General features: G+C 39.3%; 1 pseudogene; it reads right to left on the reverse strand.

Moving 5' to 3' along the window:
• Nucleotides 1-16,527: 16,527 nt before the first annotated feature.
• LOC135768491 (uncharacterized) lies at nt 16,528-21,488 on the reverse strand (annotated as a pseudogene).
• Nucleotides 21,489-21,782: the final 294 nt, after the last annotated feature.

A 21,782-nucleotide genomic window follows, 5' to 3' on the forward strand; every position in this document is an offset into this window, starting at 1 on the left:
GATATTTTAAATTGAATGCGATATTTAACTGGTAGCCAGTGTAAAGATGCCAGAATTGGGCTTATGTGGTCATACTTCTTAGATCGAGTAAGTACCCTTGCAGAAGCGTTTTGAACTAGCTGAAGCTTGTTGACCTGATTTGAATGGCATCCCCCGAGTAGCGAGTTACAATAGTCTATTCTAGAGGTCATAAAAGCATGAATAAGCTTCTCTGCGTCAGATGTAGACAGTATATGGCGTATTTTTGAGATATTTCTAAGATGGAAGAATGCTGTGCGGCAGACGTTGGTGATGTGACTATCAAAGGATAAGTTGCTGTCGAACATCACACCTAAGTTCCTAACCGTTGAAGATGGCACCACAGTACAGCCATCTATGTGCAATTTGTAATCTGACATATGTTTGTAGCGATTTCGTTCAATAATAAGTATCTCTGTCTTATTGGAGTTGAGCTTAAGAAAGTTATGTGCCATCCAGTCACTAACATCGCTAATGCAGTCTTTTAGCTTAGAAAACGTGTGTGTTTCGCTGGGATGCGAGGAGATGTAAAGCTGGGTATCATCCGCATAGCAGTGAAAACTTATGTTATGTTTTCTGATAATGTCTCCTAGGGGTAACATGTATAACGAGAACAGGATACTCTAACCCTAAAACTGATCCCTGCGGTACACCGTATTTAACCAGGGATTGATATGACTCTTCCTCATTTACATAAACAAAGTGATAGCGATTGGTTAGATATGACCTAAACCAGGCTAGCGCCTGACCACTGATACCAACATAGTTTTCTAGTCTATTGAGTAAGAATGTGTGATCTATTGTGTCAAAGGCTGCACTAAGGTCTAGTAATATAAGAATTGAGATTTCACCACGATCGGATGTTAATAGGAGGTCATTTGTAACTCTAAGCAGCGCTGTCTCTGTGCTATGGTGGGGCCTGAATCCTGATTGGAACTTTTCATATGTACTATTATTTGTCAAGAATGTGCGTAACTGGCTTGCCACTACCTTTTCTAATATTTTCGAAAGAAAAGGGAGATTTGAGATTGGTCTAAAGTTATTAAGTTCTCCTTGGTCAAGCTGTGGTTTTTTAATCAGTGGTTTAATAACTGCTAGTTTGAAAGCTGTTGGAACGTATCCTATTTCTAACGATGAGTTAAAGATATTTAGAACCGGGGTTGACACTACAGGGAATACCTCTTTAAGTAGTTTTGTGGGAACGGGGTCTAATATACAGGACGATGATTTGGATGATGTGACTAGTTTAGAGAGCTCATCTATTGTAGTAGGTTTAAATGAGTCAAGATGTTCGTATGGTATTCTAGTGTTAAGTGAACTAATGGGTAGAGTGGTGGCTGCATGGGTAGCTACGATATTTTCCCGAATAGCCGAAATTTTGTTAGAAAAGAAGTTCATGAAGTCGTTACTATTGTGTTGAAGTTTACTATTGGTTTCTGTTTGTTCTTTGTTTCTAGTCAGTTTCGCAACTGTGCTAAAGAGGAAACGAGGGTTATTATGATTCTCATTTATAAGCTTGCTAAGATATGTAGATCTGGCGGTTTTAATAGCCTGTCTGTAGTGTTTAACACTCTCTTTCCATGCTGCACGCCATACTTCTAACTTTGTGCTTCTATAATTTCTTTCCATTTTTCTAGCTGCCTTTTTAAGGGCTGCGGTGTGATGGTCATACCATGGAGCTGGCGGTTTTTCTTTGAATCTCTTTTTTCGAATGGGAGCAACGGCATCCAATGTGTTAGAACAGACATGGTTTAGGTTTTCTATTACAATATCTAGATCGTCACAGTTATCTGCTAAATGTTTCATTTGGGACAGGTCTGGAAGAGTGCTAATAAAGCTATCTTTAGTGGTGGAAATTATTGTTCTGGCTAATCTGTAGCATGTTGTGGATTTAGTGATCCTATCTAGAAGTACAGTGTATGACACAAGGTAATGGTCAGAAACTGCATCACTCTGAGGTGATATTTCGACGTCATTAATATTGAGTCCGAGTGACATAATTAAGTCTAATGTGTGCTTACGAGTATGCGTTGGCCCTGTCACGTTTTGTCTAATATTGAGAGAATTTAGAACATCCATAAACGCACGTCCTAATGCGTCTTTTGGGTTATCCACATGGACATTAAAATCACCAACAATAAGAGCTTTATCTACAGTGACTACAAGCTCAGATAGGAAATCTGCAATTTCTTTAAGGAAATCTGCATGGTGGCCCGGTGGTCTATAGATTGTCGCTAAGGCAAAAGAAAGCTGTTTGTGGTTACGATCAGTTATTTCCATATTTAACAACATTACTTCAAATGATTTAAATTTTAGCTCAGATTTTTGGTTTACTTTAAAAATTGTGTTGTATATTGTAGCTACACCACCCCCTCTCCCCTTTAATCGAGGTTCGTGTTTATAATAATAGTCTTGTGGGGTGGATTCATTTAAACTAATGTAGTCGTCTGCTTTAAGCCAGGTTTCTGTTAAACAGAGTGCATCTAAGTTTTGGTCTGTAATTATTTCATTGACAATAGGTTCTTTATTGGTAAGCGATCTAATGTTAAGAAGGCCGAATTTTAACATTCAAGATTCATCTGTTAATGTATTGTTTTTTTAATTTTATATTAATCAGATTTGTACCAGATGTAACAAGCGGTGCCCAGTATTTATTTGTTCGGGGAACAGATACAGTTGAAATGTGCTGATATTTCGGTAAGATTGACTCGAAGTGCTGGGATATAAGTGGTCTTGACATATCACGGCAGCTAACAGACGGACGGTTAAGCCGATCCGTCTGTTTCCTGACCTGGGCCCTGGATAGTCAGACTATATCAGAATTAAGACTATTGATCAGATTTCTAGTGAGTATAGCACTTCCTTCCGATGACGGATGAAGGCCATCTCGGGTTAGGAGGAATGGTCTTCCCCAGAAATGCTTCCAATTGTCTATAAACCCTACATTATGCTGAGGGCACCAATTTGACATCCATCCATTGAGAGACACTAATCTACTATGTGTTTCATCTCCCCAGTAGGCGGGGAGGGGACCAGAGCATATTACATTGTCTGACATTGTTTTTGCAATTTCACTAAACATATAACTCAATACCAATAACACAATAGCAACATAAAGTAGCCTAAAACTTAAGAACAGTAAAAAGAGAAAGTAAAATCTGTCACATTAATATTTTTGGAAAATAAAATCAGGAAGAAAGTTTTAAATTAAAGCATTTCTTGCTGATTACCACCCGGCATGTAAAGGGCTAACACATTAAAATTTTATCTAAATTAATTTTTTTTCTTACTAAAATAAAGAGACCACAGACAAACAATTTGGATATTTGTAACTTCCATCACATACAAATGTGAAAATTATCATAAAAGTTACATTTGAAGTCATTGAATTGGTATGAGGGACACATGAGCAACAGATAGATGTTTGTTTTATAACAAGTTTTGTGTAAAATCCTGTTTAAACTAATTAATTTGTCCGTAACGGGGTTGAGAATATAAGCGGTACAAATCTGAAAAAAAAAAACAGAAAATAATAAAAAGTCTTTAATGTCTGAGATGGAAAAATATGATTTTTGAAGGTTTGATATGTGCCTATGTGGGGCATGGCCGGACTTACCATTGGGCTTGATTGGGCTTGAGCCCAGGGGCCTCGGCCAATAGGGGCCTCCGTGCTTGCTTGCGTTCGTTTGATTTGTTCAGTCGTTTTCATTTTTTATTTTACAGCCTATTGGTTGGTGCAGAATTGTTTGGTGCTGTATTTAATTCTTAATATATATATATATATATATATATATATATATATATATATATATATATATATATATATATGTCAGTCATCTTGGTGCTGAATATGACGCGCTGCGTTTACTGCTTTTGAAACCCATAGATGCTAGTACAATAGCGAATACGCGAAATGCGAGTCATGAATGAGCTTTACAGATAATGAGAAAGAGCAACGCGAAAATGAAGCGCTCAGTATGAAAAAGATTACTAGAGTAGGCTATGGTCTTGTAACTCAGTTTTTTTCTTGTTTGTTTGTAATCTTACGTGAAACGCAGGTATACGCAGTATAACCACTAGTAATGGTCAAGGATTTCCGTATACCCATTTAAAAAAGCGTGAGGATACTTAACAGTGTGTGACAAACCTTTGACACTTTCATTCATAAATTGACATCTGAATCACTCACCATTCGCATGCTGCATTGCTACTTTGGCGGGTTTAACCTCATATACAGTCGGCTATTTGGTATTTGGTGCATTTGACTTCATGCGGCACTGCGCGATCCGATCATCATATGAAATCAAATTATCACGGCGCAAAAGTGATTGTAAAGCAGACGGGTGTTTTCTAGTGGTTCAACAACAGCAAAAACAATTACATCAGAGTACCGCGAGAGCGATTCGAGAAATCACACAGAGAAGTCTGCTTTCTAATCGCTCTCGCGGTACTTTGACATCACCAAGCGGTCTGCGTAGCGCCAAATGAAATCCAATCTGTTCGCAGTCTGCAGTTCACGCGACAAACAGTTTCTGTGGAGAAATAAACGAGTGAAGCAGAGCTACGAAACATAACAAAATCCGGAGAGTTAACAACGCACATATGACTATGTCAACATTTAAATCATCAGTCCAGTTCATTTCATTAAATTATGGCCATGTTGATGTCCTGATGGTTTTTGATATAATCCACTAGCTAGCCTAACTTTCCTGTAGTTTCTCTTTCAGCATGTTTGCTAACAGAATCACAGTTTAAACTTCTGAAAAGTGTTCATTTTTATATCTACGTTCAAGGTTTTAATGTATTACATTCATATCAGACGCAAAAATTAATTAATGATCATCTTCTCTACTTTGGTTTTTGGTGTCTAATATTACATGATGGTCTTGTCATAATTATTAAATAACATCCTAAAATCTTTACTTTTTCATTCTTAAACACTGCACCCCTTGTACGCTATTTGCAAAAAAATACACTTGTTGATTATGTTTATAACATTATATGGTGTGTAATAAGGTGAATGTTTATCAAGACTATTATTATTTTCTTAAGCTAAGTCTTACACAATGATGTTAAATGTTGTTATGGGGTATTTTTTAATGTGCATGATTAATTTGAATGTGTGACAGCCCTAAAAATACATGATTTAATTTTAGACTGGGCTTATGTTCTGCTTTAGAGATATAGTGGCAGTTTCCTAGTCAGGTCTTATCCTAGTCCCAGACTAAAATGCATGTTTGATCTGTCTTAATTTAAACACATCTTGCACTGATATATCTTAACATTGTCTCAAGACGCACACCAGTAATGTTTTTTGTAAGGTTTGTTTGTAAAAACTACTTGAATGCCCTAATAATAACCTATAGCAATAGGCCTAGTGCTGGATTAATCTAAACCATGTCGGGAAACTTCCCTAAAATATAGTTCTATGATATATTATTTATTTTAGGTTGTTTACTGTATGTGTGCACTCTCAGAAGATAATTTACACAAGCTGTCACTGGGGTGGTACCCTTTCAAATAGTACACCTTTGTACCTAAAGAGTGCATGTAATGGGAACAAATGTATATATCTGTACCTAAATAGTAAATATTAGGACCCATTTAAAGTGTACCATCCTAGTGACAGCTTTTGTACCTTTTGTTCTGAGAGTGTAGGGCCCAAAATTTATTCAAGCCCAGGGGCCTCCACCCTGGTAAGTCCTGCCCTGATGTGGGGTATTTATAAATGTAATCATATGTAGTTCAAAAATTAAAAAGGTCCAAGTTGAAATATTACCGAATCCCAGGAATGACCTGAATACTAATATTTGTGCGTGTGTAAAGACGTGAAGGTGTCTGCATACTTCTGCATAGGATGCACTTGCCAGTGTTATAGTCGAGTCACCGACTGTCGAGTCGGAGTCGAGTCTCGAGTCCCAGTGTCCGAGACAGAGTCCAAGTCCGAGTTACCAAAGAAGAGTTCGAGTCGAGTCCAAGTCGAGTCACCATTACCAGAGTTCGAGTCTGAGTCCAGTCTCGAGTCCCGTATTCAAGTCTGAGAGTGCCTACATGTCTCCACTCTGGGACCTTCAAAAAAACTGATAAAATGTATTAAAGAGGTTCTACATTAAACAAAAATTACACCACTGTCACGATTGCAAAGGGAGTTTATTTACTGATTTGACATATACACTTTGCAACTTTAGGATGCCATCAAAAGCATGTGTTTACTTCCATTGTTGTGAACTTGTGATTGAGAACTAGCGTAGAAAATTTACAAATTGCATGTTTAATCATGCTGCATTTTGTTTTTTGAGGAAACAAGAACAAACAACTAAGTTGGCATTGAAGTCCATTAAGAAAACATCCTGAAATGATTTTCTTTAAAAAAACAATTTATTTTCCACTGAAGAAAAAAAAGATCCTGGATGGCAGTGGGCTAAATGTTACATGATTATTAAATTTCCATTTTTGTGGTAACTAATCCTTTAACACTGTATTATAGAAATACACTCAGCGAAAAAAAGAAACCTGCATTTTACAGGACACTGTATTTTAAAAATACTTAAAATGTAAAAATCAATACGATATGCAGAGAGAGAGAGAGAGAGAGAGAGATAGAGAGAGGGACCCAACATCCAATAGGAAAATTCAACTGCAGTAGCCACCGTTCAACCTGAAGAGGGCAGCACTCAGACGTTTTTACACCATATATTGTAGTATTGAAACACTTTATATCTAAATGTCAAAAAACATACATCAAAATCAATGAACAGCAATAATAAACCATCATTCTTACAGATCAGTAACTTTTTTTAGGGTTTAGTTACTCTTTTTAAGTTATCAACAGACAAAAAAATGCTGTAATCTGAACCAGACATACATTAACCCTAGCTTCTTCTGTTTGTTATATATGCATTAGTCAATAATATTTTTTGAAAAAAGCTAACGTTAGGCAATGGAAAGCATTTTACTTACTTTTCTGGGTGCATCCGTGACAGGTGTCTGTTAAAGTTTAATTTTGTCCCAGTCTTTTCCTCAATTGTGCGATTACACACACAACATTTAGCGCTGCTCTTTCCAGCATTAGAAGCAAAATTCGCGTAGGCGAACTTCACGATCCGGGGCACGTCTTTCTGCATTTTACAAATGTGAACATTTAGCCCGCGAATCATGCATCATGCATTACACGAGCGTAAAAGTGAGTGATGTCAGTGAGTGTGTTGTCAAGCAAAGAGAGCGAGAGGTAGCAGTGTCACTCTGAAGGGAGATCGCGACCGGTCTTGGGCACGAAACAGGAAAAGTTTAACACCTTATATAATTTTTTATAACATATTAGTCAAAAACAAAGTGATGAATGCTCAAGTCCGATTGTATATATCCTCGAGTCCGAGTCCAAGTACGAGTCATCAATCCGCGAGTCCAAGTCAAGTCACAAGTCCAGAGAATGGATTCTCGAGTCGGACTCGAGTCCAAAGAATAGTGACTCGAGTCGGACTCGAGTCCGAGTCCAGGACTCGAGTACTCCATCACTGGCACTTGCGCATCTTCTCTTATGCCTCCTCGTTCCTCAACTCCTTGTGGTGCAGTTAAAAAATTGAGATTTCATATAAGATGGCAAAGCTCGATCGGTTTGTGGATCTTAAGAAGTAGGAGCGAGAAAATGAGGAAGCATATTGAAAAGCACAGCCTAACCCAGGTCATGTTTTATCACCTAATCTCTGGACCAGTGTTGTTAACATCATGCAAAATTGTCTATATATTTAGTTAGCCTATTGCTGCGTCCGAAAACTCTAAATTGCTGCCATCTGAGGGAAGGCATCGAGGCATGTTTGAATCTAATGTTAGGTTTACTTTCTGTCTCCTGAGATCCCATCGTCGTGTCCCACAATTCTATGCATGTGTGCGCATGGGGTCGAGTGCAAAAAAATATAACGGTGGCCAAGAAAGCGTCTGGGGCACATATTTAGTCTGCGTTCGAAAACCCTAAATTGCTGCCTTCTGGGACAGCATTCCAAAAATGCATTCAGATTCGCAGCGACTAGCAGTAGCAGAGCGGCGCAATCTCATTTGTTTCAATGGAAGCTTGGCCACTTCCGGCTACACAACCCTGATAGCAATAAGCTCCGGAACGGATCTGCAACGGATCTGCTCCGAAGCCGACAGCTCCGGTCTGGATCCGTTGCGGATCCGCCCCGGAGCCTATTGCTATCAGGGAAGTGACAGTAACCATTGGTGACTGGATGGGGCGTGTCCAGTCGCGTGACAAAGCAGAGGATCCAAGTGCAGTATTTAAAGGGCAGATGGCTCAGTCGTATTTTATTGTTTTATACTGTTGTCTGAGGTCTACTTATGACGTTTGCATGATTTTTACATACAGAAACATCAAAAGCAATAAGTAATCGGCTATTTTGTACCCTGGTTTAGAGGCTGACTTGAGAAATGCTCGGATTTGATGGGCAGGCCACATTGACGACTTGGAAGTAAACGTCCACTACTTTGAGTGAATAACAGTTTTTTTGTAGTCAAACTACTTTTTATTTTTAGTTTTATCCAACAAACACAGAGCAAATGTTATGCTTTCCTCAATGTCTCTCGATAAAAAACAATGGTTTGCGGTATGGTGGCTCTACTTTCTACCCTGATGGGCGGGGCCCAAATGCTCTAAGCAGGCAAAGCAGAGAAAGGCGGGGTAACTTCGCTCCTTCTGACGACACAACGAGGCACATTTCTGAACGGCTTATCTGAGCTGACTTTTTTCAAAGGCTGAGCAGAATGCACAGGGCTCAGTTTACACCTATCACTGTTTTTAACCAATTGGGGAACATAAACAGTCTGGGGTAACATCTGCTAAACATTTGTGTATGATCCGGTAATATGAGTGACTCCGTCTTCAACTGCTGATCCAATAACATTTAAAATACGAAAAACGCAAGTTTTGTTTTCCAAAATTTTAGTTAGTTTTAGTTGGTTTTGCAGGTCCACATAGTTATAGTTTAGTTTTAGTTTTTTTTAGAAACCCTCGTTTTTATTTTATTTCACTTAATGAAATTTTTTTTCACTAATAGTTTCAGTTTTTGTGATAGTTTTGGTTTACGATAAAAACCCTGCACGAAACATAACACTAACAATCACCGACATCATACAATGCACACACTGGGCTTAAAAGAACAGTATGTAAATTTATATAAATTAATCATAAAATGGCCCTGATATGTTACTAGACATTAAGAAATCATTTTCATTTCAAATACTTATATCACTGACAACAGGATATTGTCATTTAAAAAGTGGAGTTGCAGCCCTCAACTGATGTTTATGTTGTCCTGTTGTGTATTGGCCACCAGTTGTGTGATTGCAGTACCAGTTTTGGCCACAATCCTACATACTGTTCCTTCAAATACACTGGGTGAAGAGAAACAAACTAAAAAAAAAACTATCAAAACGTACACGGACCGGGAACTAATCCCTTTCAGGATGCCATTCATCACATCCTTGCAGGAAGAGACAATAATTTATTGTTAGAAATCAAATATATTAATCCAGTTAAAGGTGAGTGACTTTGACACACTGCAGGTTAGACTGAGGGGTTACACGTCACTGGTTCTTAAGTTGATATTATGACCAGTGGTTTTCAGTCTATGGCTATTAATTGTACAACCATCAATATAAATTAAAATGTAACTAAACCCCTGGTCAGAGTCTGACTCCACCCACTGGCAATATTTGAAAAATGCAAGAAAAGTGGGCAGATCCCAACGGAGATAGAGGGGACGAACTAAGCTCGTAGAAAGTGTGTGGTGAGATCGTAACAAGGGCGTGGTGAGCTTGAACCTGCTTACATCACGAGTTATTTTTTGTACCCAACATCCAATAGGAAAATTCGGTAACGCTTTAGATTACAGCCCGGAAAGTACTGGGTAAGTACAGAGAATTTACAGCATATGTTTCTGTAATTATAGTTTACTTATGAAGTACGTACGTGTAATTATAAGGGAACAATTTATAATATTTGGGGAATAAAGGGGTAACAACCAGAAAAAATAATAAAAACATATGCAATAAAGTACTGCGTAAGTACAGCGAATTTACAGCATACATTTCTGTAATTATAGTGTACTTATAAGGTACATACGTGTAATTTTAAGGGAACAATTTATAATATTTTGGGAACAAAGGGGTAAGAAGTGCCACTTTAATTTACAGCCCGTAGATGTTGTATTTACTCTTTAACTACGTGAAACAAGGGGGTAAGAAGTGCCACTTTAATTTACAGCCCGCAGATGTTGTATTTACTCTTTAACTACGTGAAACAAGGGGGTAAGAAGTGCCACTTTAATTTACAATTCAATTCAATTCAATTCAATTTTATTTATATAGCGCTTTTCACAAAAGTCAATTGTTTCAAAGCAGCTTTACATAAATAAAAGCAGTGAAAAGCACAGAAAAACGACAGATAGCACAACAAAATACATGATAGCATGAGCAGTTAAATTTGCTGCGGCTATGACTCAATATTATAAGTGCACGTATTACTAAAGCAACGTATAGAAGAGGAAGCTAGGTAAAGCCCAAAAAGGCTGCCTCCCCGGGGTGAAAAACCCCCTAGGAGAAAAAAAACCCAGTGCTTTTATCCGAGGAAAAATAAGTCCTAGGAGGGAAAAACCCTTGGGAGAACGGATAAGGAGATTTAGCGGAGATTAAGCGGTTCTGCCGGTAATCGTTGGTCAGGCATCAGCTGGGCATAACGTTGAAGGACGGCCAGTAGATCAGAGGTGTGCCGACTTTCACATCTACCGGGACTGGGTCTGTTTGTCTCGTTGTCCTCGGGTCGAGGACGAGACAGGGAGAGAAAAACAAAATCGTATTAGCGTAGCGGCCGTTCATATGTATTGAAGTGTCACACAGTGATGTGGTTTAACTCAGCTTAGTTCCAGAAAGACTAACTATTGCGGCATAATTATGTTATCCACAGTTGAGGATTTAGCAAATTGGGGGCCCAATGCGAGGGTATATATGGTAAATAAGGGTCACCTTCCGATCTTTAAGAGAAAATGAAACCTGACGACCCGTTTGACTAAGGCCTAAAGCCCCACTGTCGTCGTTAATGCAGGTTCAGTGGCAAACGGGTCTATATTGTATACCATTTACAGGACCAGGAGAAAACGCCAAAAACATCGCAACCCGACTATACGTGCTAACCCGTTTGACTAAGGCCGGAAGCCCCACTGTCGTCGTTAATGCAGGTTCAGTGGCAAACGGGTCTGTATGGCATACTATTCACAAGACACACGAAAGCGCGAAAAACGCAACCCGACCATACATACCAACCCGTTTGACTAAGGCTGGAGGCCCCACTGTCGTCGTTAATGCAGGTTCAGTGGCAAACGGGTCTGTATGGCATACTATTCACAAGACACACAAAAGCGCGAAAAACGCAACCCGACCATACATACCAACCCGTTTGACTAAGGCTGGAGGCCCCACTGTCGTCGTTAATGCAGGTTCAGTGGCAAACGAGTATGTATGGCATACTATTCACAAGACACACGAAAGCACGAAAAACGCAACCCGACCATACATACCAACCCGTTTGACTAAGGCTGGAGGCCCCACTGTCGTCGTTAATGCAGGTTCAGTGGCAAACGGGTCTGTATGGCATACTATTCACAAGACACACGAAAGCACCAAAATCGCAACCCAACCATACGTGCCAAACCGTTTGACTAAGGCCGGAAGCCCCACTGTCGTCGTTAATGCAGGTTCAGTGGCAAACGGTGGCAAACTATTTAATGCAATTCATTTTAAGTGTTCCTGCAGAAAAGGTTTTATTTATTTATTTGGTTGGTCTGTGTTATGACCGTGAGTGCTTTGTTCCGTGAAAATAACTATTGCGAGTTAAGAACCTTTACTAGACAAATTATGCAAATGCTTTGTTGAAGAGAAAAGTTTTAAGTCTAGATTTAAAATGATCGACTGTGTCTGATTCTCGGACATCGGTTGGTAAATCATTCCAGAGCTTAGGGGCTAAGTAGGAAAAGGATCTTCCACTTTTAGACACTTTTGATAGTCTAGGGATAATCAATAGGCCAGAATTTTGCGACCGTAGTGTGCGTGATGGATTGTATTCTGATAGTAATTCTCTAAGATATGAGGGTGCTAAGCCATTTAAAGCTTTGTAGGTGATTAGTGATATTTTAAATTGGATGCGATATTTAACTGGTAGCCAGTGTAAAGATGCCAGAATTGGGCTTATGTGGTCATACTTCTTAGATCGAGTAAGTACCCTTGCAGAAGCGTTTTGAACTAGCTGAAGCTTGTTGACCTGATTTGAATGGCATCCCCCGAGTAGCGAGTTACAATAGTCTATTCTAGAGGTCATAAAAGCATGAATAAGCTTCTCTGCGTCAGATGTAGACAGTATATGGCATATTTTTGAGATATTTCTAAGATGGAAGAATGCTGTGCGGCAGACGTTGGCGATATGACTATCAAAGGATAAGTTGCTGTCGAACATCACACCTAAGTTCCTAACCGTGGAAGATGGCACCACAGTACAGCCATCTATGTGCAACTTGTAATCTGACATATGTTTGTAGCGATTTGGTTCAATAATAAGTACCTCTGTCTTATTGGAGTTGAGCTTAAGAAAGTTATGTGCCATCCAGGCACTAACATCGCTAATGCAGTCTTTTAGCTTAGAAAACGTGTGTGTTTCGCTGGGATGCGAGGAGATGTAAAGCTGGGTATCATCCGCATAGCAGTGAAAACTTATGTTATGTTTCCTGATAATGTCTCCTAGGGGTAACATGTATAACGAGAACAGGATAGGACCTAAAACTGATCCCTGCGGTACACCGTATTTAACCAGGGAGTGATATGACTCTTCCTCATTTACATAAACAAAGTGATAGCGATTGGTTAGATATGACCTAAACCAGGCTAGCACCTGACCACTGATACCAACATAGTTTTCTAGTCTATTGAGTAAGATTCTGTGATCTATTGTGTCAAAGGCTGCACTAAGGTCTAGTAATATAAGAATTGAGATTTCACCACGATCGGATGTTAATAGGAGGTCATTTGTAACTCTAAGCAATGCTGTCTCTGTGCCATGGTGGGGCCTGAATCCTGATTGGAACTTTTCATATGTACTATTATTTGTCAAGAATGTGCGTAACTGGCTTGCCACTACCTTTTCTAATATTTTCGAAAGGAAAGGGAGATTTGAGATTGGTCTAAAGTTATTAAGTTCTCCTTGGTCAAGCTGTGGATTTTTAATCAGCGGTTTAATAACTGCTAGTTTGAAAGCTGTTGGAACGTATCCTATTTCTAGCGATGAGTTAAAGATATTTAGAACCGTGGTTGACACTACAGGGAATACTTCTTTAAGTAGTTTTGTGGGAACGGGGTCTAATATACAGGACGATGATTTGGATGATGTGACTAGTTTAGAGAGCTCATCTATTGTAGTAGGTTTAAATGAATCAAGATGTTCGTATGGTAGTCTAGTGTTAAGTGAATTAATGGGTAGAGTGGTGGCTGCCTGGGTAGCTACAATGTTTTCCCTAATAGCCGAAATTTTGTTAGAAAAGAAGTTCATGAAGTCGTTACTATTGTGTTGAAGTTTACTTTTGGTTTCTGTTTGTTCTTTGTTTCTAGTCAGTTTCGCAACTGTGCTAAAGAGGAAACGAGGGTTATTATGATTCTCATTTATAAGCTTGCTAAGATATGTAGATCTGGCGGTTTTAATAGCATGTCTGTAGTGTTTAACACTCTGTTTCCATGCTGCGCGCCATACTTCTAACTTTGTGCTTCTATAATTTCTTTCCATTTTTCTAGCTGCCTTTTTAAGGGCTGCGGTGTGATGGTCATACCATGGAGCTGGCGGTTTTTCTTTGAATCTCTTTTTTCGAATGGGAGCAACGGCATCCAATGTGTTAGAACAGACATTGTTTAGGTTTTCTATTTCAATATCTAGATCGTCACAGTTATCTGCTACATGTTTCATTTGGGACAGGTCTGGAAGAGTGCTAATAAAGCTATCTTTAGTGGTGAAAATTATTGTTCTGGCTAGTCGGTAGCATGTTGTGGATTGAGTGATCCTATCTAGAAGTACAGTGTATGACACAAGGTAATGGTCAGAAACTGCATCACTCTGAGGTGATATTTCGACGTCATTAATATTGAGTCCGAGTGACAGAATTAAGTCTAATGTGTGCTTACGAGTATGCGTTGGCCCTGTCACGTTTTGTCTAATATTGAGAGAATTTAGAACATCTATAAACGCACGTCCTAATGCGTCTTTTGGGTTATCCACATGGACATTAAAATCACCAACAATAAGAGCTTTATCTACAGTGACTACAAGCTCAGATAGGAAATCTGCTATCTCATTAAGGAAATCTGCATGGTGGCTCGGTGGTCTATAGATTGTCGCTAAAGCAAAAGAAAGCTGTTTGTGGTTACGATCAGTTATTTCCATATTTAACAACATTACTTCAAATGATTTAAATTTTAGCTCAGATTTTTGGTTTACTTTAAAAATTGTGTTGTATATTGTAGCTACACCACCCCCTCTCCCCTTTAATCGAGGTTCGTGTTTATAATAATAGTCTTGTGGGGTGGATTCATTTAAACTAATGTAGTCGTCTGCTTTAAGCCAGGTTTCTGTTAAACAGAGTACATCTAAGTTTTGGTCTGTAATTATTTCATTGACAATAGGTTCTTTATTGGTAAGCGATCTAATGTTAAGAAGGCCGAATTTTAACATTCGAGATTCATCTGTTAATGTATTGTTTTCTAATTTTATTTTAATCAGATTTGTACCAGATGTAACAAGCGGTGCCCTGTATTTATTTGTTCGGGGAACAGATACAGTTGAAATGTGCTGATATTTCGGTAAGATTGACTCGAAGTGCTGGGATATAAACTTCCGCTTAGCATTAGCCAGCACTTTAAGTTTGGATCTAATGTCAGACGTTCTGGCTCCTGGTATACAGTCGACTATGGTGTTTGGTTCAATGTTAGTGTTCCTGAGTATAGAATCTCCAATGACCAGGGCACTTAAGGTGTTTCAGCTGGTATACTCCTTAGGGGATCAAATCTGTTAGAAATTACCGTAACGTTATGGGTCTTAGAAGGACGCCTTATATGACTATGCCGCCTAACAGTCACCCAGTTTGACCGCCGACTTGACTCTGATGACGGAACCGAGCCATGTGTATTTTGATAAACACTATGCGCGCTCGATACAGTATTTGTAATATTTACATTAGCATCTGATGTCGGAACCGAGCCATTAGTCTTTTCGCTCGATAGATTATTTGCGACAGTAACATTAGCGGTTTTGCTATCCTCAACTAGCGTTCGGATGCGCGATTCTAGTTCAGCAACCTTCTCAGTTAACCTTAAAACTTCAATACACTTAGTGCATGTAAACCCCTCTATGCTAACAGCAGAAGCTAAACTATACATGTGGCAAGTAGTACATGTTACAATAACAAGCAGAGTCTTACCGCTTTCATGCTGGGCGATGGCGTCTTCGTTTACCCGAACGCGGTCCCCGGAGCTGCATCGCGTGGGGTGTTCGGTTGTGACACGCCTCGGTCGCCTGCGAACGTCTGGGGCCAGGGTGATGTTTGGCTTGCTGAATCTGCGAAGGCCGGGCAGCGGTTCCTCCACAGCTTCCCGATCGCTTTCATGTCGTTCACGGTCCGTGAAGCTGCATCGCGTGGAATGCTCGTTTGTTGCGCGCCTCGATCGCTTGTGGACGTCGGAAGGCAGGGTGAAGTGGGCGCTGTACCTCGCCTTGGATCTGCTAAAACCGGGAAACAACTCCTCCACAGCTTCCCGCTCAGGTGAGGACAGGTCAGAAAAGCATATATCAGATGAATCCGCCATTAGATCGGAAAATGCTAGCTTCAGCCTCCACCGTGTGGATGCTAGCTTGTGGATGCAGCCGCAGATGTTGTATTTACCCTGTAACTACGTGAAACAAGAGGGTAACAAGTGCCACTTTAATTTGCAGGCCGCCGATGCTGTACTTACTCTGTAACTACGTAAAACAAGGGGGTAAACATCTTTGCCTTGCCTATTTTTAATTTTGCTTGATGACCCAACAAATTCCTGTACTCTTTTTCTTTCTTAACCCTTGTATTTTGTGACGATCTTGATGGAGCGGGTCAAATTGACCCGCATTGGATTCAATGCAATTCTCTAAATATTGCACTATAAAAAACAAGGAGGAGTCAGATATGAACAGAAAAATTTTAATGTCAGTATTTGCCACACATTACCAAGAGATAATATTAAAAAGTATCATTTTCAGAAATGTTGTTAACAACCATTTTTAAACATGTTTGTTTTAAGAAATTTTGAGAAATAACTGTTAACTTTTAACATTTAAAAATCTTTTATTAAATTTTTTTTTTAGATATGTTTAAAACATTCTCAATGAACAATTTAACATTGCTTTTAAATGACAATAAACTTTTCTTTCCCTTAACAAGGTCATCTTTTTTAGGTAGGATAACTGAACAAATTGAAGAAATTACTGTTGACATTTTGTGCACACAGCAAACGTGTGCTTTTTGCAGATGAACTTCCTGCATTTGGCACACATGGTGCTGGTTTTGATGTCATGTGTAGTGGGGCACACCTCACAGCGTTTTCGCTTTTTCTCATCACCTGTATTCACTTCTTCCGAGGGTCCGGATTCATCTGCTGTAACTGATGCTGCCAAAGCTGCAGCCGCTGGTGCTCGAGGTGGGCAGGAGCGTCGCTGGATGTTAGGTTTGATAAGTGCTTTTCCAAGCTCATCCAAGAAAAGCCGATGTTTGTACAACTTGCCCTCATTCCAGTTTGGGTTAATCTCATGCCACAGGATAAAGGCATTATATACTGACACATCCAAGATGTTATAGAAGACCACCAAAGGCCAACGGGCAATCTTGCGCTGGCAGCTGTATGCTGATGTTACTTTGTCCAAATTGTCATCTCCTCCTTTCGTGGAATTGTAGTCCAGCACCATTTCTGGCTTCAGGTCATTTCTTGCACTCAGTGATGCATCTCTGTGCATTGTACTCCCACAAGCACATTTTTTTTTTTTTTTTGGACAGTAGGAAACAACTGTTGTGGTTTCAGAAAAAGCAAACTTTGACAAATGCAGCATTCTTTCCTTCACATCCAGAATCCCTCTGGGAAGCTCAGGCTTGTTTTTTTTTTACTGTCCCAATCATGGTCAGCTTTCGCTTGAGTAGCTCTTCACCAAGTTTGTAGGATGTAAAGAAGTTGTCACAGGTTATACAGTGACCTTGCATCCCTTCACTCATTTCGAGAACAACCCGCATTCCCTGGTTTCTCTCAGGTGCTCCATCTGATGGCTTGCCTGTGTAAATTTGCATGTTCCATGCATAGCTGGAATTGGCATCACAAGCTGCCCAAATTTTAATGCCATATTTTGCTGACTTTTTGGCATGTACTGGCGAAAAGGGCAGCGTCCTCTGAATGGAACAAGGCGTTCATCCACTGTAACATGTTGTCCAGGATTGTATAGACGAGGTAGAATAACAATCCATTTATCCCACACTTCCCTAATTGCAGCCAATTTGTCTCTCTCATGCCGACTAGCTCTGGTTTCACGATTGTCAAAACGAATGACCCGAGAAATTAACTGGAATCTTTCCAGAGACATTGTTGCCCGAAATATTGGCCTTCCACACTCTGCATTCCATAAACTTTCTGTTGCCTCTACATTTGATTTGTACACACCAGATAAGATTAGCAATCCTATGTAAGCATTCAAATCAGCAAGATCAAGTGGTTTCCATTTCTCACAAACACACAGCTTCCCTCCAGATTAGTCATGTCCAGGACAATCTTCTCAGTTGGATGCAAAAACAATTCAAAAGCTGAGTATATGTTGTGGACTCTTGAGGTAGCAAATCGTGTTGGACCTGGAATGCTCTTCATAACCATGGATGCTGGCAGTCTTCCTTGGCTTTGTTGTGGTGTAGATGTCCATGCAATCTTACCATCTTTTGACATCCACATCTCCACACCTGGTTGCTCTGCTTCAGAATTTCTCTCTGATGAAGAGGTGTATATTGCAGCCTCTTCCTCATCCTCTGAAGAATTTAAAGACAATTCATCATCATCTGGATCTTCAACAACATTGTCTTCCACTTCTGAAGAATCCTCTAACTCTGAAACATCTTCTTCTGTGTCAGTACACAAAATCTCTGAAATTACTTCTTTGACTGTTAATCTTTTGGAGCTCATTTTCCCTGCTGTCTCTGTCAAAGTCCACTGCAGCACTGAGAAAAAGTGAATACTCATTGCTCACCCACAGGGGAGTGAGAATTAGACATAACAAAAAAATAAATATTTTTATTTTGTCTGTGCTGCTACCTTTGATGAAAATGGTTTACCCATATACATGTAAGTGAACAGAAATGATAGCTCACTTTTACCAACTGTGTCTGAAAGTCTTTTTCAGTACTGAAATTTGTGAGAATCTGCTAATTTTTTACTTAATTATGGTGTAAATAAAACAACAGAACAGCATATACCCAAGGAATACATTTATTTGGGGTTTGTACAGGGGGAAAAAAATGTGGGTCAAACTGACCCACGAACCTCAAAATCGTTACAAAATGATTTATGCACACTTCAAAAAACATCAGTGTATCCTAACTTTGCATGCATATTCATGGCCCTAAATGAGGAAAAGTCACAAAATTTCAAGAATTAAATCGCAGGTTAAATGTTTTTTTTCTGACAGCTTAAAAATCAAAACGGGTCAAATTGACTCGGAACATAATATGAGGGTTAAGGTAAGTAACCTTTATTGAAAATTCTAAATAAATTGTACCATACTAATAAATAGTATAAACACATTAACTGAATTTCAAGTTTTGTTGTTTAGTAATCTCCATCATCATGCATCATGAAATGATAAAATATGTACCCCCGTGGTAAAAAAAAAAAAATATATATATATATATATATATTTTAATAGCCTACCTATATTATTCCAAAAATATATGTGGTGTATGACTTTGATTGAATGAAGACCCACAGTTTGCAGAATCCATGTGAAAGCAGCCATGGTATGACGCCAGTGCGGTCACCAAGCACCAGCTATATGTGGAGAGCAAGGTTATAATCGTTAACGAAAACGAACGAAAAAACGAAAACTAGGTGTGAAAAAAATTGTCGTTAACTGAAATAAAAATAAAAACGAGGCATTACAAAAAAACGATAACTAACTAAAACTGTAATGTGTGTCTGGAAAAACTAACTAAAATAAAATAAAAATATAGATGTCCTTAGTTTTCGTCTTTGTCTTTTATAGAGCAAATAACGTTCAGCTTCAAATTCCTTTCCATGCGTCTCTCACTCACGCGGTGTCATATACACACATTCGCGAATTAATGACTCGTTTAAGTTGATTCCTTACAAGGTGTTGCAAATAAATTAGTCTTTTGAGTCGATTCTTTACAAAGCAAACGGGCCAAACGTTTTGAATTGGTTCACGAATCAGTTTAAATGAATTGTTTAGATCGCTGCAACAACTGAATCGTCTGATGCGGTTTTGCTTGTGTCTAGAAACACGCAGAACATAAAGTGTGTTTTTTTTTTTTTATACCTTTATTTATCCAGGTAAACTGTTTGAGAACCACTTCTCATTTACAAACATGACCTGGCCAAGAGGCTACAAGAATAAATAGGAATATACTGTACAACTATACATTGTAAAACACATGTCACACAGAACAAACAATTAAACTAAAAAAGGTAGAAAACAAAGAAAAGAGAAAAAGAATAAAGTGCTTAAATATATGTGTACAAATATGGTTCATGATTGTCAACACGAACAAGAGTCAACTATGTAATTTTGGAGGTTTTGCTTAAAAGTAGAGATTGGGATCAGAGATGTAAGTTTCAGGGTATTTTGTAGTGTGTTCCAGTCATGTACTGCTGCAAAGTGGAAGGCATTACGTCCAAAGGTAGTAGAAGTAAGGGGGGTACTAAATTTAATTAAATTACTTGATCTTGTGTGATGGGTGTTATGAACGGCATGAAGAAGAGATGACAAATAGAGAGGTGTCTTGCCCAGGATTGTCTTGTATATGAAGAGAAACCAATGATGGAGCCGCCGGGTATAAAGGGAGGGCCAGCCCACCAGATTATAAAGGTCACAGTGATGAGTGTGAAAGGGTGCATTAGTGGCAAAACGGATGGCTGAATGATAGATTGTGTCAAGTTTTTTTTAGGGCTGTGTTTGGTGCCATTCTGTAGATAATATCGCCATAGTCCAGAATTGGCAGTACTGTCATCTTAACAAGGGTGCATTTGGTAGCGTGAGTAAAGGAAGCTTTATTGCGGAAAAGAAAGGCTAATCTAGCTTTGACTTTTGTTTGAAGGTTAGTAATATGTGTCATGAATGAAAGGGATGAATCCAACCAGATCCCTAGATATTTATATTTTTTGACATACTCCAGAGCCATACCATTCATGCAGGTGATTGTAGGTGGAGTCTCAGTAACTGGTTTTCGGCTAAAAAGGATACATTTTGTCTTACTGGTGTTAATACGAAGGTGGAGATTGTCAAAGAACTGCTCTATAGAGGTAAAACTAAGTTTAAGACTGGAAGCCGCAGATTTGGGAGAGGAACCAACTGAGTACAAAATGGTATCATCTGCATAAAGATGAATCCGGGAGGTACCAGCAGCTCTGGCTATATCATTGATGTAGATAGAAAAAAGGATTGGGCCCAGGATGGAACCTTGAGGCACACCTTTAGAGATAATTAGTGGGTCTGACATAGTGTTTTCCACCTTCAATTGCTGGACACGGTTGGTGAGATAATTGGCAAACCAAACACAGCTAGAGGAGGACAGACCAATACTGGAAAGCTTATGTAAGAGGATCCTATGGTCGACAGAGTCAAAGGCCTTGGCGAGGTCTATAAAGGTGGCAACACAGACCTGTTTGCTATCTAATGCTGTAATTATATCATCAAGGACTTTTGTGGTGGTTGTTATGCACCCATGCCCCATCCGAAAACCAGATTGCATGTCAGATAATATATGATTTTTGTCCAGGAAATCATTTAACTGTTTTTGGACGAGTTTCTCCAGAACTTTGGCAAGGCATGGTAGGATGGAAATTGGGCGATAACAATTCGGGTCGGATTCAGAACCCCCTTTGAAGAGGGGAAAAATTATGGCTGATTTCCAATCAGTAGGGAACTCAGAGAGCTGTAGAGACAAGTTAAATAGTCTAGTGACGGGAGCGGCAATAATACGGGATGCTGATTTTAAGAACATGGGGTCAAGACCATCAAGGCCAGCAGATTTGTTTGTATTCAGCTTGGTGAGCTCCTCCTGGACTTCAGAGATGGAAAGAGGCATAAAGGAGAAGCCACTGTTGCTTGATGGAGAAAGTTGGGCATCTGCTGAGATTGTAACTGAGGTGTCCATTGAGACTGGATTAGGGTTTGACATTGAAACTGTATGGGTTGCATTAATAAAGTGATGATTTAGAAGTGAGGCCATCCGAGACTTCTCAGTAATAATAATGTCATTAAATAACATGGAAACTGGTAAATGAGGGGGAGTAACTTTATTTTCCATTACCTTGACTGTTTTCCAGAAGGCCCGACCATCAGTGCCACATGTGGTGAGTTTCTCTTTAAAATGTGAGATTTTGGCATTTCTGATAGCCTGTGTTGCTTTATTTCTGCATTGACGGAAGGCCAGCCAGTCAACTGGAGA

This window comes from Paramisgurnus dabryanus, chromosome 3 (genome assembly GCF_030506205.2).
Source record: "Paramisgurnus dabryanus chromosome 3, PD_genome_1.1, whole genome shotgun sequence".
Taxonomy (NCBI): Eukaryota; Metazoa; Chordata; class Actinopteri; order Cypriniformes; family Cobitidae; genus Paramisgurnus; species Paramisgurnus dabryanus.